A 14499-nucleotide genomic window follows, 5' to 3' on the forward strand; every position below is an offset into this window, starting at 1 on the left:
AATGAGGAAAAAGAGAAAGAAGCAAATCAAACCACAGACTCTTAAGTATTGATAACAAACTGATGGTTACCAGGGGGGAGGTCAGTGGGGAATGGAGTAAATAGGTGATGGGGATTAAGGAGTGAACTTGTAATGATCACTGTGTGATGTACGGAAATGTTGAATCACTATATGCTATATATGAAACTATATTTCACTTTAGGTAAACTAACTGGAATTTAAATAAAAAATTAAAAAAAAATAAATATGGTGTTCTGGTCTCACATTTAGGTCTTTAGTTTGATGGTATTTTATGTATCATTAAGAAATGATCCAGGTTCTTTCTTTTGCATATGCCTGTTCAAGTGTCTATCCAGTTTCATTGATCTATGTAACTATGTTTGTGCCAATACCATGATGTTTTGTGGTTTTTATCATTGCAGTGTATCTTGAAATCTGAGATTGTGGTGCCGCCAGCTTTGTTCTTTTCTTTCTTTTTTTTTTTTTTTTTTTTTTTTGTCAAAATTGCTTTCTATGTGGATTTATTTGTGGTTCCATTCAAATATTGGCATCTTTATTCTACTTTTGTGAAAAACGCTATTAGCATTTTGATAGCGAGTCCACTGTATCTCTAGGTTACTCTGGTTGTATATATATTTCGTCAATATTAATTCTTCCCATTCATGAGGATTGCATATCTTCCCATATGTTTCTGTCATTTTTCATTATTTTGTTCTTGTTTTTTTTGTTTGTTTAAATGGTATTATGTAACATAATATCTAAAAGGAAATTTTCATAGAACACAATTTTCAAAATTTTATTTATTTATTTTTTGGTAGAAACTTGTTTTTTTTATTTAAAAACATTTTTTCAATATATGAGATTTATTGTCAAATTGGTTTCCATACAACACCAAGTGCTCATCCCAAAAGGTGCCCTCCTCAATACCCATCACCCACCCTTCCTTCCCTCCCATCCCCCATCAACCCTCAGTTTGTTCTCAGTTTTTAAGTTTGTACCATTGTATTTTCCTTTTAATTTGCTTCCATGCATTTCTAAAATCCCTACTTTGATTTCCTGGTTCACTCATTATTGTTTAGTGGCATGTTTTTTGACCTCCATGTACTTGTGCACTTTAGAATTATTTTCTAGTGATTGACTTCTAGTTTCTTAGTGTTGCTGTCAGAAAATATGCATAGTACGATTTCCATCTTTTGTATATGTTGAGGCATGTTTTGTTACTAGTATGTAATGTATTCTGAAGAATGTTCCCTGTGTGCACTTTATAAGAATGTGTAGCATGCTTACATGAGCATGCTCATTTAAGATGAAATGTTCTGAATGTATCTGTTATCCAGTGTATCATTCAAATCCATTGTTTCCTTGTTTATTTTCTGTTCAGATGATCTTTCCATTGAAGTAAGTGGGGTTTTAAAATTCCTAAACTTATTTTAGTACAATGCATTAGTTACTTTATGTTTGCTATTAATAATTTTATATATTTGTGTGTTACCATGTTGGCTGCATAAACATTTACAATTACTATGTCTTCTTCTTGCATTGACACTTGTATTATTTTGTACTGCCATTCTTCATGACTTGTTTTAATGTCTTTGTTTTAATGTCTAGTTTCTCTATGTAAACTTTTATACTCTAGCTTTCTTTTGACATTCATTTACATGATTCACCCTTCTCTATCCCCTCACTTTCAATATGCAGGTGACTTTAGGTCGAAAATGCATCTCTTCTAGGCCTCTTTCAGGTGGATCTGGTATCCGTATCCACTCTGAAACCCTTTACCTTTTGACTGGAGCATTAAACCCATTTTCATTCAAGCAAATTATTGATAGTTATTTGTTGATAGTTTATATTTGTTGATAGATATTTATTGATAGTTATTGTTTCTGGAGTTTTTCTCTGATACTTTCTTGTCATTGTCACTTCGATCTCTTTTGTTGTCCCAAACAGTCCCTTCTAGTATGTCTTTCAGGACTGGTGTAGTGGTCAGAAACTCATTCAGTTTTCATTTGTCTGGGAAACTCTTTATCTCTCCTTCTACTCTGAATGATACCCATTCTGTATAGTGTATACTTGGCAGCCGATTTTTCCCAATGAGCACTTTGAATATATCACACCACTCAGTTCTGACTTGTCAAGATTTTGTTGAGAAATCTACAGCTAGCCTATAGGCTTTACCTTGTAAGTCAATGACTTCTTTTGTTTTCCTGCTTTTAAGATGTTGTTTTTCTCAGTGTAATTTGTAAATCTATTGACCACATATCTTGATTTGGGACTGCTGTTACTGATTAAGTTTGGGGCTTTCTGTGCCTCCTGCGTCTGGTATCTGTTTACCTTTCCAAATTAGAAATTTTTTCAGCTATCATTTCTTAAGGTAAATTTTCCACTTCTTTCCACTTCTCTTCAGTCACTCCTATAATACATGTTATTATGTTGGATGGAGTCAATGAGGTCCCAAGTCTATTTCCATTTTGCATAATTCTTTTCCCTTTTTGTTCAGTTGATTACCTTCCAGCACTGTCTTCTAGGTCATTAATTCATTCGTATGTTTCTTCCATCCTACTTTTACGCCTTCAAGCATGTTTCTCATTAAGTTAAGTTTCAAAACTTAAATTTTAGGGATTCTCTCAGAAGGGACTTCTGCTGCTTCTTGGGGGAGGGTCTGGCCATGCTTTTGCTGGCCTTTGCAAAACAAACAAATGAATGAACAAAGCAAACAAAACAATTGCATGACTAAACTGCTGTTCAGTTTCACGCATAACAGAGCAGAAAGCAGGCACCCCTGCTTGTAGCCCTCAGCTGGAGCAAGTCCCCTCTCTTATGCCTTGAAGTAGCACAGCACTTTGGCATGATCTATGTTTCTTGTGACCCAAGGTATCCTCAGACCACACTGTCACTCCTGAGATTCCATCGTGCTTCACCACTTGAGCCCCTTAACCATGCACTTCCCCCACTGTGACAAACTGCTGAAAGATTAAGATTTTGCACTATGTTCCTTACACTACTTTGCTGTAGCTTCTGTAAGCAGGCTCCCTCCTGGTGGCTGGACTCAGAGGAATATGTCCCCAGGGGAACTCTCTGCATCTCTTACCTTCCAAATGATGGTCCCTTTTCTACATGAAGTCTTGAGTATTTGTTCATTTCAGACTCTGATTGATTTCTTTGTCATTCAGAATTATTTGATAACTATCTAGCTGTGTTCAAAGCATGAGACAAGCTTAGGGTCTCCCTACTTCTAAACCATTGTAACTCCTGCCCCCATCGCCATACATAGTTATATTTTCTGTGTGTGTGATGAGAATTGTTAAAGGGTAACTCTAGCAACGTTCAAGTATGCAATACAATATTATTAACTGTATCATATATCCTTATGACATTATTTTATAACTGGGCATTAGTACCTTTTTCCCCCATTACCCCTTTTGATCATTTTCATACCCCCACCTCTGGCAACCACCAGTCTATTCTCTGTATTTATGAGCTCTATTTTTTTTTAAGATTCCACATATAAATATTTCATGTGGTATTTGTATTTCTCTGTCTGATTTATTTCACATAGAATATTGCGCATAAGACCCATCTATCCATGCTGTTCTAAAGGGCAAGATTGCTTTTTGACTGAATAGTAGTCCCTTCATATTTGCACTACATTTTCTTTGTCCATGTATCTACTTGATGGACACAAGTTGTTTTCATATTTTGGCTACAGTAAATAATGCTGCAATGCACATGAAAATGTGTGTATATTTATTAGTGTTTATACTCTTTCTCAGTATATACTCAGAAGTGAAATTGCTGGATCATGTCTTAGTTCTATTTTTAATTTTTTAAAGAAGCCTTTATACTGTTTCCCATAGTGGCTGCATGAATTTACTTTCCCATCAATAGTACTCAAGTGTTCCCTTTTCTTTTTTCTATAAACACACCAACTCTTTTTTGTTTCTTGGTTTTTGATAATAGCCATTCTAATTGGTATAAGGTAATGGCTCCTCATTTTCATTTTCTTTTTTTTTTTTTAATTTTTTTTCAACGTTTTTTATTTATTTTTTTTTGGGACAGAGAGAGACAGAGCATGAACGGGGAAGGGGCAGAGAGAGAGGGAGACACAGAATCGGAAACAGGCTCCAGGCTCCGAGCCATCAGCCCAGAGCCTGACGCGGGGCTCGAACTCACGGACCGCGAGATCGTGACCTGGCTGAAGTCGGACGCTCAACCGACTGTGCCACCTAGGCGCCCCTCCTCATTTTCATTTTCATTTCTTGGATAATTCCTGGTCAAAGCTGCAGTCCTTTGGAAGTAAGGGGCTGGAGAAAACAGTCGCATCTGAGACAAAACTTGGGGGAAAGGTACTGCCTGGGGCCTGCTCACAGAGAGTGAAAACATGGGGAGTGGAGGAAAGCTGAAGACAGAGGACAGGTGCATGTTTGCTGATCCAGGAGAACATGCTGGATAGCTGGATGGAGCCATTTTCACTGCTCCCGCACATGCATATAAGCACCCATGAGCTCTGCAAAAATCCACCCCAGTAGGCTAGCAGCACCATCTAGTGGAGAATGGAGCCCTTACACTAATCCCCACCCAACTGGGCCAACTTCATTCCCAAGAACTCAAGTCTTACTACCAGCTTAGTGTATGGACTCTACAGCGCTACATAGACTGACTTCTAGGGGAGGACCAGGTAATTTCAATCATACTTCAACCTGTTAGCAGGTCCATCAATTCAATTTTATTTTTTTCTTTTTTTTCTCTCTTTTACACTTCTTGTCTTTTTCTTGAATACTGAAAGAAAAAAATCATTTTTATTTTCCATTTTTATTAAAAATATTTTTCTTTAATTTTTATTACTATATATTTATTTTTACTTTTGAGTAAATTTTTTCAAAATATTTTTTACTTCCATAATTTTATTTTAGTCTACTTCAGTGTATTCACCTTTTCAAATTTTCAAACAATTTCCTTTTTATTTCTTTCTTTTTCTATTTTTAATTTTTCGTTTGTTATCTTTTTCTTGAATTCAAAAGAGAAAAATTTCATTTTTACTTTCAATTTGTATTATTTTTTACTATATTTTTTTGCCTTTATGTATATTTTTTTTCAAATTCTATTGACTTACATCATTTTATTTTGGTCTACTACAGTGTATCCACGTTTTATAATTTTCAAATTATTTCCTTTTTCCTTCTTTCTTCTTTTAATCTTTTTAAAATCTTTTTACTCTTTTTCTTTTCTTTTCTTTTCCTTGAATACAGGAAAGGAAAAGATTCAAATTTATGTTTCATTTTTATTAATTTTCTTTATTTTTTTACTTTATTCTTTACATTTGTGTAGATTTTTTCAAATTCTATTTTACTAACATCATGTCATTTTAGTCTACTTCAGTGTATTCATTTTTTCCAATTCTCAAATGACTTGCCTTGTTTGTCTCCCCCTCTCTTTTTGCTGTAATCTGCCAAACCGCTTTCAACACCCACACCAAACACACAGAATTTAGCATCATTTATTCAATTTTTGTGTGTGTATGTGTGTTTAATTTTTTAAATTTTAATATTTTTAAATTTTATTTTTTTTCAATCTTAACTTTCTACCTCATTCATGCCTTTTCTTCTTTCAAAATGATAAAACGAAGGAATTCACCCCAAAAGGAAGAACATGAAGAAACGACAGCCAGGGATTTAACCAACACAGATACAAGCCAGATTTCTGAACCAGAATTTAGAATCACGACAATAAGAATACTATCTGGAGTCGAAAATAGATGAGAATCCATTTCTGCAAAGATAAAAGAAATAAAAAATAGAATGAAATTAAAAATGCTATAAATGAGCTGCCCTCATGATGGATGCGGAGGCGCAAGGATGGATGAGGAAGAACAGAGAATCAGTGATATATAGGACAAACTTATAGAGAATAACAAGGCAGGAAAAAAAGAGAGATTAAGGCAAAAGAGCAGGATATAAGAATTACAGAAATCAGTGACTCATTAAAAAGGAACAATGTCAGAATCATAGGGGTCCCAGAAGAGCAAGAGAGAGACGTAGGGGTAGAAGGGTTATGTGAGCAAATCCTAGCAGAAAACTTTCCTAATCTGTGGAAAGACACAGGCATAAAAATTCAGGAAGCACAGAGGACCTCCATCAAGTTCAACAAAAACCGACCATCAACAAGGCATATCACAGTCAAATTCACAAAATACTCAGGCAAGGAGAGAATCGTGAAAGCAGCAAGGGAAAAAAAAGACCTTAATCTACAAGGGAAGAAATATCAGGTTTTCAGCAGACCTATCAACAGAAACTTGGCAGGCCAAAAAAGAGTGGCAAAATATATTCAGTGTGCTGAATCAGAAAAAAAAAAATGCAGCCAAGAATTCTTTATCCAGCTAGGCTGTCATCCAAAATAGAAGGTTTCCCAGACACACGAAAATGGAAGGAGTTTGTGACCGCTAAACCAGCCCTGCAAGAAATTTTAAGGGGGTCTCTCTGAGGGGAGAAAAGATGAAAAATATATGGTATTTTTGGTATATATACCAAAAGCACCAAAGATTAGAAAGTACCGGAGAACACCAGCAGAAACTCCAACTCTACAAGCATCATAATGGCAATGAATTCATATCTTTCAGTACTCACTCTAAAGGTCAATGGACTCCATGCTCCAATCAAAAGACATAGGGTAGGGGCACCTGGGTGGCTCAGTTGGTTCAGTGTCCAACTTCAGCTCAGGTCATCATCTCACGGTCTGCGAGTTTGATCCCCATGTTGGGCTCTGTACTGACAGCTTGGACCCTGCTTCGGATTCTGTGTCTCCCTCCCTCCTTACCCCTTGCCCATTCATGCTCTGTCTCTCTAAGTCTCAAAGATAAAAAAAAAAAACATTAAAACAATAAAAAAAAGACATGGGGTAACAGAATGGCTAAGAAATCAAGATCCATATATATGCTGTTTACAAGATACCCACTTTAGACTTAAAGACATCTTCAGATTGAAAGTAAGGGATGGAGAAACATCTATCATGCTAATGGTCAACAAAAGAAAGCTGGAGTAGCCATACTTATGTCAGACAACCTAGAATTTGAAATAAAGACTGTATCATGAGATGCGGAAGGGCATTATATCATAACCAAGGGATCATCCACCAAGAAGACCTAACAATTGTAAACATTTATGTGCCAAATGTGACAGCACCCAAGTATATAAGTCAATTAATCACTAACATAAAGAAACTCACCGATAGTAATACCATAATAGTAGGAGACATCAACACCCCACTCACAACAATGGACAGATCATCTAATCCGAAAATCAACAAGGAAACAATGGCTATGAGTGACATGCTGAGCCAGATGGACTTAACAGATATATTCAGAACATTTCCTCCTAAATCAGCAGAATATACATTCTTCTCCAGTGCACATGGAATGGTCTCCAGGATAGACCATATACTGGACAACAGATCAGCCCTAAGTGAGAACAAAAATTGAGATCATACCATGCATATTTTCAGATCACTACGTTATGAAACTCGAAACCAACCATAAGAAAAAATTTGGAAAAGTAACAAATACTTGGAGACTGAAGAACATCCTACTAAAGAATGAATGGGATAACCAAGCAGTTAAAGAGGAAATTAAAAAGTATATGGAAATCAATAAAAATGATAACACCACAACCCCAAACCTCTGGGACGCAGCAAAGGCGGTCATAAATGGAAAGTATATAGCAATCCAGGCCTTCCTACAAAAGGAGGAAAGTTCTGAGATACACAACCTAACCTTACACCTTAAGGCGCTAGAAAAAGAACAGCAAATAGAACCCAAAACTAGCATAAGATAGGAAATAACAAAGACTAGTGCAGAAATTAATGCTATTGAAACCAAAAACAAAACAAAAACAAAAACAAAAACAAAACAATAGAATAGATCAATGAGACCACATGCTGGTTCTTTGAAAGAATTAACAAAATTGATAAACCACTAGCCAGTTTGACCAAAAAGAAAAAGAAAAGGACACAATAAAAAAATAAAGAATGAAAGAGGAGAGATCACAACCAACACAGCAGAAATAAAAACAATAATAAGAGAATATGAGCAATTACATGCCAATAAAATGGACAATCTGTAAGAAATGGACAACTTCCTAGAAACATATAAACTCCCAAACCTGAAAAAGGAAGAAATAGAAAATTTCAACAGACCCATAACTAGTAAGGAAATAGAATTAGTAATCAAAAATCTGCCAAAAACCAAGAGTCCAGGGTCAGATGGCTTCCCAGGGTAAGTCTACCAAACATTTAAGGAAGAGTTAACATCTATTCTCTTGAACATGTTCCAGAAAATAGAAATGGAAGGAAAACTTCCAAACTCTTTCTATGAAGTCAGTATTACCTGGATTCCAAAACTGGACAGAGACCTAACTAAAAAGGAGAATTATAGACCAATTTCCCTGATGAACATGGATGCAAAATCCTCAACAGGATATCAGCCAACCGGATCCAACAATACATTAAAAAAATATTCACCATGACCAAGTGGGATTTATACCTGGGATGCAGGGTTGGTTCAATATCCCCAAAACAATTAATGTGATTCATCACATCGGAAAAAGAAAAGACAAGAACCATATGATTCTCTCAATGGATGCAGAGAATGCATTTGACAAAATACAGCAGCCTTTCTTGATAAAAACCCTCAAGAAAGTAGGGATAGAAGGATCATACCTCCAGATCATGAAAGCCATATATGAATGACCCAACACTAATATCATGGTCAATGGGGAAAAACTGAGAGCTTTCCCCCTAAGGTCAGGAATGAGACAGAGATGTTCACTCTCGCCACAGTTATTCAACATAGTATTAGAAGTCTTAGCCTCTGCAATCAGAAAACACAAAGAAATAAAAGACATCCAAATCACCAGAGGTCAAACTTTCACTCTTCGCAGACGACATGCTACTCTATATGGAAACCCCAAAATATTCTACCAAAAAACTGCTAGACTTGATTAATGAATTCAGCAAAGTTGCAGGATATAAAATCAACACACGTAAATCAGTTGCATTTCTATACACCAACAATGAAGCGACAGAAAGAGAAATCAGTGAATCAATCCCATTTGCAGTTGCACCAAAAACCATAAAATATCTAGGAATAAATCCAACCAAAGAGGTGAAAAACCTATACAATGAAACTATAGAAAGCTTATGGAAGAAATTGAAGAAGACACAAAAAAATAGAAAAAGATTCCATGCTCCTGGATAGGAAGAACAAATATTGTAAAAATGTCAATACTACCCAAAGCAATCTACATGTTCAATGCCATCCCTATCAAAGTAACATCAGCATTTTTCACAGAGCTAGAATAAATAATCCTAAAATTTGTATGGGACTAGAAAAGACCCCAAATAGCCAAAGCGATCTTGAAAAAGAAAGCGAAAGCAGCGGGCATCACAATTACTTACTTCAAGCTATACTGAAAAGCTGTAATCATCAAGACAATATGGTACTGGCACAGGAACAGACACTCAGATGAATGGAACAGAATAGAGAACCCAGAAAAGGACCCACAAGTGTATGGCCAACTAATCTTTGACAAAGCAGGAAAGCATATCCAATGGAATAAAAGTCTCTTCAGCAAGTGGTCCTAGGAAAACTGGACAGCGACATGCAGAAGAATGAAACTGGACCACTTTCTTACATCATACACAAAAATTAACTCAGAATGGATGAAAGACCTCATACATTGAGGTATGTATGTATGTACATACAATGTATGACAGGAAGCCATCAAAATCCTCGAGGAGAAAGCAGGCAAAAACCTCTTTGATCTTGCCTTCAGCAACTTCTTACTGAACACGTCTCTGGAGGCAAGGGATACAAAAGAAAAAATGACCTACTGGGACCTCACCAAAATAAAAACTTCTGCACAGCAAAGGAAACAATCAGCAAAACTAAAAGACAACCGACAGAAGGGAAGAATATATTTGCAAATGACATATCAGATAAAGAGTTAGTATCCAAAATCTATAAAGAACTTATCAAACTCAACACCAAAAAAAAAGACAAAAAACAAAAAGAAAAACAAATAATCCAGTGAAGAAATGGGTGAAAGTCATGAATAGACACTTCTCCAAAGAAGACATCCAGATAAATTCTCCACATCACTCATCATCAGGAAAACATAAATCAAAACCACAAAGAGATCCCACCTGACACCTGTCAGAATGGCTAACATTAGCAACTTAGGCACCAAAATATGTTGGCAAGGATGCGGAGAAAAAAGATCTCTTTTGGATTGTTGATGGGAATGCAAGCTGGTGCAGCCACTCTGGGAAACAGTATGGAGGTTCCTCAAGAAACTAAAAATAGATCTACCCTACAACCCAGCAATTGCATTACTAGGTATTTATCCAAGGGATACAGGTATGCTGTGCTGCTTCGAAGGGACACATGCATCCCCACATTTATAGCAGCCCTATCAACAATAGCCAAAGTATGGAAAGAGCCCAAAAGTCCATCGATGAATAAATGGATAAAGAAGTGTCGTATATATACTATACAATGGAGTATTACTCAGCGATCAAAAAGAATGAAATCTTGTCATTTGCAACAATGTGAATGGAACTGGAGGGTATTATGCTAAGTGAAATTAGTCAGAGAAAGACAAAAATCATATGACTTCACTCATATGAGGACTTTAAGAGACATAACATATGAACATAAGGGAAGGGAAACAAAAATAATATAAAAACAGGGAAGGGGACAAAACAGAAAAGACTCACAAATATGGAGAACAAACTGAGTGTTACTTGAGGGGTTGTGGGAGGGGGAATGGGTCAAATGGGTAAGGTGCACTAAGGAATCTACTCCTGAAATCATTGTTGCACTATATGCTAACCAATTAGGAGGTAAATTTAAAAAAAATAAAAAATTAAAAATTAAAATAAAAAAAAATAATATTTCATATATACACTTATTAAGTAATTATACATGTATGTTAGTGGCCATCATCCAAATGTGGCTTTACTGACACTGGAATATAATGCCTACAATTTGGATATCATTGTGCCCTTAAGGCAGTATAGCCTAATAGATAAGTTCTAGTCTCTAGGGCCTAATAGGCAGCATAACCTAAGTGCACTGTGATACAGATATATATTTGTGGCAACTGTTAGTTTTTTGTTTCTGACTTTTTGATAAATTTCTCACATAATAATTATTTGGTAACATAGTTACAGCCATTTAATCAAATGTATAATTACTGCATTATAAAATCCCATATATCAGGTGATTGATTATAGAGCAATTTTTTACCCCAGCAATTTTATAGAGCAAGTGATATTCTGAATTTCAGCCAAGAATATTCACTCTCAAAATTTCTTCACTGAAAACAAAGGTGAGTACTCTCTCATTTCAATAGAAGAATAAATGAAATATGTATATAGCTAAATATTCTTATCACGTTAATTGAGTAAAATAATTATGCCTACATATAGGGCAAATACCATGATAAGAGTTCAATGGCATTTTACAAAGTATTCTGATATTGGAAATATCCTGAAGAGACATGAGGATGAGCATATATATATATATATATATTAATATATATCTCCAATATATTCATATTGGAGATATATATATATACATATATATATGTGTGTGTGTGTGTATATATATATATATGTATTAATATATATCTCCAATATATATATATATATGTATTAATATATATCTCCAATATATTCATATTGGAGATATATATATATACATATATATATATATACACACACACACACACACACACACACACAAGGATGAGCATATATTCATATATTTGTGTGAGTGTGTGTGTGTATCCAATATGTCCAATTATACAAATCAATTTTACAAATGATTATTTATTTTGAGAGAGTGAGTGTGTGAGAGGGGGCAAGGGGAGACAGAGGGGAGAGAGAATCCCAAGGAGGCTCTGAGCTGTCAGTGCAGAGGCTTACATCAGTCACTACCCTGAGATCATGACCACACCCAAAATCAAGAGTCAGACCCTAACTGACTGAGCCACTCAGGTGCCCCTATTGGAGATTTTTTAATGGCATGAGAGGCTATCCTTTTATTAAATGAAGTTCCCTGCAAAGATCTCCATAAAAATATTTGAAAACAATTTTGTGGACATCATAAAGTGGATATTAGTTGTTTGTCCTCTTGTCCTCTTGAAAATTGAGAGTTGAACTTCAGCAATTCCCTACTGATATAAAAAGAGATTATAAAATGAATCACCATGATGAAAATAAAGGGCAGTGTGCCAGGTTCAATGTCAATAAAGTTTGTTAATAGGATTTGTAATACAATTGTTATTTCCATCCTCTCATATGTTTGTATGCAAATCTTCATATCCCTGATATGAATCATTAGGTTGTATGACAATGAGAATTAAGGTTTTTGTTGAAAGATTATTAATAATTATCTAATTTTAAGGGGAGATTGTGCTGAATTAACAGGATAGACCAAACGCGATCATGATGGTCTCTAAGTTTGGAAGGAAGAAGAAGAAAAAGTGTCACAGTATTTGATGGAAGACTTGCCTGGGCATAATTTTTCCCCCAATTGTTTCTTTCGTAATTCTTTTCCCATTAGTGCAAAATGTGCAACAGTTGAACTATACAAACATCTATGCAAACTTTAATGGCTATTAGGATTCTTGATGCTGAATATGAGACAGGAAAGCGCAGAACAGGAAAGCAAACTTTTAAACAAAGAAATGAATATACTGTACGGGGAGTATGGGGAATGGGGACATCATCCTGGCATTAATATGGGTATGAGATCTCTCTTTATGTCTCTCTCTTTCCTCTCTTTCCTTCTCTCCTTTCCAATTTAGATGACACATATAGACAAACAGATAGATAGATAGATATAGAAAGATAACATATAGATACGTATGTACATAATATACACACAGTAAAATGGTGTACAAAAAATATTGAGACTCTATTTCTAAGACCTTATACAACATAGACTTAATGATTAATTGAGTAAAACAAAAAAATGATCTGTGGTGATGATTTTGACAAAGGAATAAATGACATTGATAACGTGAGGTCTAACTTTTCAGATAGACAAAATATGTTTTTTCTTTGTCACTGTGATGATGATATCGTCCATTATATTTGTATGAAGATAGGCCAGTTTTTACAAGTTCTTATTGGAATTTTTGCCAACACCTTCCTGCTTCTCTTCCACATCTTCATGCTACTTCTGGATCACAGACCTAAGCCAACTGTCCTGATCATCTATCACTTGGCCTTTGTCCACATAATGAAACTGTTCACTGCACTGTTTTTTAATGTCTACAGACATGTTTGAAGTACTGAACATTCTAAATGATTTCAAATGCATGGCTTTATTCTGCATGATCAGGGTGACATGGGGTCTCTCCTTAAGCACCACCTGCCTCCTCAGCATGTTCAAGGCCATCATGATCAGCCCTAGCACCTCCTGGTTGGCCAGCTTTAAACATACGTGCAAAAAGGACATCTTCCATTCTTTTATCATCTTATGGTTTCTCAGTTTGTCTCTCATTAGTGCCTGCATCTTGTATACTGCTGCTCCTTCTAATGTGACCCAGAGCAATCTACTGTGTGTCAGTAAACACTGCTCACTTTCCCACCTAAACTCCATCATCAGGGGACTGTTTTTCACGTTTTCAATATCCAGGGATGTTTTCTTTGTTGGAGGCATGCTGCTCTCAAGTGTGTACATTGTGATTCTCTTGTCCAGGCTTCAGAGGCAGTGCCACCACCTTCCCAGTAACAGCTTTTCCTCAAGAGTCTCCCCAGAGAGAAGGGCTACCGAAACCATCCTGCTGTTGGCAAGTTTTTTTGTGGTCATGTATTAGGTGGGCGTCATTATCTCCTTCTCCTCCACTCTCTTATGGGCATATGACACAGTCATTCTGGATTTCCAGAAGCTTGTGCCCAATGTCTATGCCACTGTCAGTGCGTTGGTGCTAATAAGTTCTGATAAAAGGATAGAAAATGTGTTTCGAAAGTGTGGGAAAATTGCAATCAAGTTATAGGTACATACTGTGGAAATCATTATCTAGAACTGATCATTTTGATTTCATTCAAATTATAGAGTATTTATATATAACATTTAAATGTAATTTTAATTTGTATGTCATTGAAAGGTTTACTGTGTATAAATAATAAATGTTTTTGAAACCTCTGGTAACAATTACCCACCAGCTTTTTTTGAGTTTAGTATCAAGTAAGATTCAATATTGCCATGTGTTGAACATTCCTTTATCTTTCATTTTATTTCTCAAACACTCTTAAGGATAATTTTCTCTATAAAAGTAAAATACACTCTAAAGCATGACTATTGTACTCTATTACAATGCATTACTTGTTGGTAATGCAACATTTGAAAATTCTGTTTACTCTTTTTACTTCAAGATATTTAGCTTTGCCTCTAATTTTAACGGAGCAACACTTTTCTCAGCACTATTTATATTTATT

At 35.5% G+C, this 14499-nt stretch overlaps 1 pseudogene; it reads left to right on the plus strand.

Moving 5' to 3' along the window:
• The first annotated feature begins 13105 nt into the window (after positions 1 to 13105).
• On the plus strand, positions 13106 to 14057 carry LOC132674628 (putative vomeronasal receptor-like protein 4; annotated as a pseudogene).
• The last annotated feature ends 442 nt before the right edge of the window (positions 14058 to 14499 follow it).

The sequence above is a fragment of the Panthera onca genome, chromosome Y, assembly GCF_046562875.1.
Source record: "Panthera onca isolate mPanOnc1 chromosome Y, mPanOnc1 haplotype 2, whole genome shotgun sequence".
Taxonomy (NCBI): domain Eukaryota; kingdom Metazoa; phylum Chordata; class Mammalia; order Carnivora; family Felidae; genus Panthera; species Panthera onca.